The sequence below is a fragment of the Chelonia mydas genome, chromosome 8 (genome assembly GCF_015237465.2).
Source record: "Chelonia mydas isolate rCheMyd1 chromosome 8, rCheMyd1.pri.v2, whole genome shotgun sequence".
Lineage (NCBI taxonomy): Eukaryota > Metazoa > Chordata > Testudines > Cheloniidae > Chelonia > Chelonia mydas.
This window is the reverse complement of record NC_057854.1, coordinates 92809130-92811809: the sequence shown is the minus strand read 5'-3', so window position 1 is coordinate 92811809 and position 2680 is coordinate 92809130. Positions and strand designations below refer to the sequence as shown.

The window sequence follows — 2680 nt, the reverse complement described above, 5'->3', positions numbered from 1 at the left end:
GGAACCATTTTGACTGTGGTGTAAACACCCACAGGTTTCTTTTTACCAAATCTGGTGAAAATGTGGTTTTGGACTTATTTATCCAGGTCAACAGCTTTCTTGTGGAAAGACCATTAAAGGAGAGAATGCTAACAAGGAACAGAAGGGTGAGGCATGAGGAAAAAACAAGGATGGCTCATCATAAGTAACCAGAGAGCACTCTGGTGGATGTACATATAAATGGAAGCAGCTTTCATAAAGGCTAACAGGTTTCTCTTCTTCCTTCCCTGACTATGAATACCCAGGTGGGTATTTTAGTCTTGGCCTTTTTAACAGTAAAAAAAAATATGAATAAGTTAAGCTTTGAAATGTTACTGTTTAGTCAACTCTCTGGCTGCTGACGGAGTTTAACTTGACACAACAAGGGTTGATTTAAATAGCACAGACTATGGCAGTCTGTGGAGGTGACTCATTTACTAGCTAATTAACAAGTATCTAATATAAATTTAACATTCACTTCAAACTTACTTTCCTTCAAACCTAACTTTTTTTTTGATTGGGGTAGTTGCAAATGGAAGCCAAATACTGTAGTTGGTTGGGCTGACTGGAGGTATATGCTGTGTGGTTAGATTTCCAATTCCTTTGCATCCTTTAAAGAGCTAAATTTAAGAAACTAACGTTTCTTAATACAAAGTCATTTTTGTGTGAAACAGCCCCCCAAGACTATCTAGTATTTCAAAATCCCAGAATGAAAGTTCTTTCATTTGCTTTTAAAGAATAGCACCGGAGGTTATTTTTTCCCTATCAAACTATCCAATGAATGTAAAAGCCCTCGTTTTCTTTAAAAGGCTCCTATGTTGTTCCTGTGTCAGATGTCTATCTATTCATTAAAAGGAAAAGGAGGGTTTGTGACACCTTAGAGACTAACCAATTTATTTGAGCATAAGCTTTCGTGAGCTACAGCCCACTTCATCGGATGCATTCAAGAACCAAGAACCAAGCCAAGATAATTGCTCCATTGAAGTGCATCAGAAAGCATTTACAGTGTCATTGCTTCTCTCATACCGTTGTGTTCACATCATTTGTACCACTGAAGCAGGAGGTGCTTGGGAAGAGGAAAGGCAGAGGCATGACAAGGACACTGCACCCCTATGACTGCACGATCCCGTCATGGCTGCTGACAGAAGCCTGGTGCGGGGAGGCAAAGGCCATCCAGTGCCAGATAGCAGAAGTGAAAGCCCCAGCATCAGCGGAGTAAGGCAAAACATGGTCATTATGTGGCCAACTGAAAGGTTGCAGTACTTTGGCATGCCTAGCACCTGCACCTCTCTGAGTGAAGTACTGTCACCACTCTTCCAGACAGCTCTTTGAGCTTGGTGTCTGGTACCGTGTTACTGGAAGAGGGAGAAGTTTGGCCTGACATAAGCAGTCGATATGTTTCCCAATGGTTTAAGTAAGAGGATAAACAACTTAATCCAGCAAACAGACAGCGGGATCTTGTAACTGAGCAGGCGTATACTCACCAGTGGCTTCATTGCTGGGAATTGCTAGGTAAACAACAACAGAGATGAAAGGAAAGAAGCATTCAAATGCTTTAAAGAGGGGGATGAGTTCTGTGACTCACATGACATGACTGAGGAATATTTAGAGCTCAAATGACTTAACTTCTTTCTTCTGTGCATGGTGTTATCAGCAGGGGAGTGTAGCAAATCACAGGGATTTTCACTGTGAGCTCCGCATAGTATCTTTTTAGATACTGGAAACTCGACAGGCCCCCCATTGCTCCCTCCCCCACAGAAGTTCGTGGTGGAAATTCAGTACTTTTAAGCTAAGGGCATTGTAGAGTGGACCAACAAGCAACACTAATTCATTCCTATCTTAGAGCCATTAAGATGCTGCAGCTCCATTAGTGCCCGGGAGGGGAGTGCGTAAGTCTGATCTGCATGGGACCGAAAAACTAAAAAGTGTTCAGCTTCACGCTCCCCTCAAAGTGAGCAAACTCAGATTATCCCTTCCCTCCTGTCATGGAGTAAAGGGGACGGGGTCCTTCTGAGCTGGCTCCTTCTTACCAGGATGGGGTCTGAAGTCACATGTGTGGGATGCAAACACCTAGTAAATAGAGGGAGGGATTTCCATTTACACAAATAGGCCAACACTAATGAGAGTTGGGGGCCCAACTCCTAACTCTCTGTTGTGCCTTTGATAATCTCCCTTTAGATCTTTAGACTGGATTTGACAGACTTGAGTGAAATTGGTTGGAGTGGGCTTGGATTTCATCTGAACCGTTCACCCTTTTCATTGTCGAGGCTGGTTGCGGGGGGGTTGCTTCTCTAAGTTATTCTCTTGTGTACTGTACAGGGTTGTGATTTTATGGCACTCAAATAATATCTTAAATGAAAAAATAATCTCGTACTATAACTGTCCTTCCACTCTCAAACCAGTTTGCTTTTTTGCAAATTTCTGGTTTTTAGGGAAACACTTTTAGAGGAAGCTGCATCTAGACCAGTGATACTCAGACTGAGGCTTGTGAGCTGCAAGCGGCTCTTTAATGTGTCTCCTGTGGCATTTTGCAGCACATGATATTAAAACACTGGGTGATTTAACTAGTAACCAGTCTAAGTTGTTAACCAATCAGGATGCTTTTACTATATTATTAATCAATTGTAGTTGATAAAATAATAATGCTCGGTCAGTCATTTTG

At 42.1% G+C, this 2680-nt stretch overlaps 1 non-coding gene across 1 annotated transcript; it reads right to left on the bottom strand.

Annotated features, from left to right (window-relative positions):
- Positions 1–1003: 1003 nt before the first annotated feature.
- LOC114020063 lies at positions 1004–1067 on the bottom strand. Its single transcript, XR_003564980.1, has one exon. It is a non-coding gene; the product is annotated as a small nucleolar RNA Z39 (small nucleolar RNA).
- Between the last annotated feature and the right edge of the window lie 1613 nt (positions 1068–2680).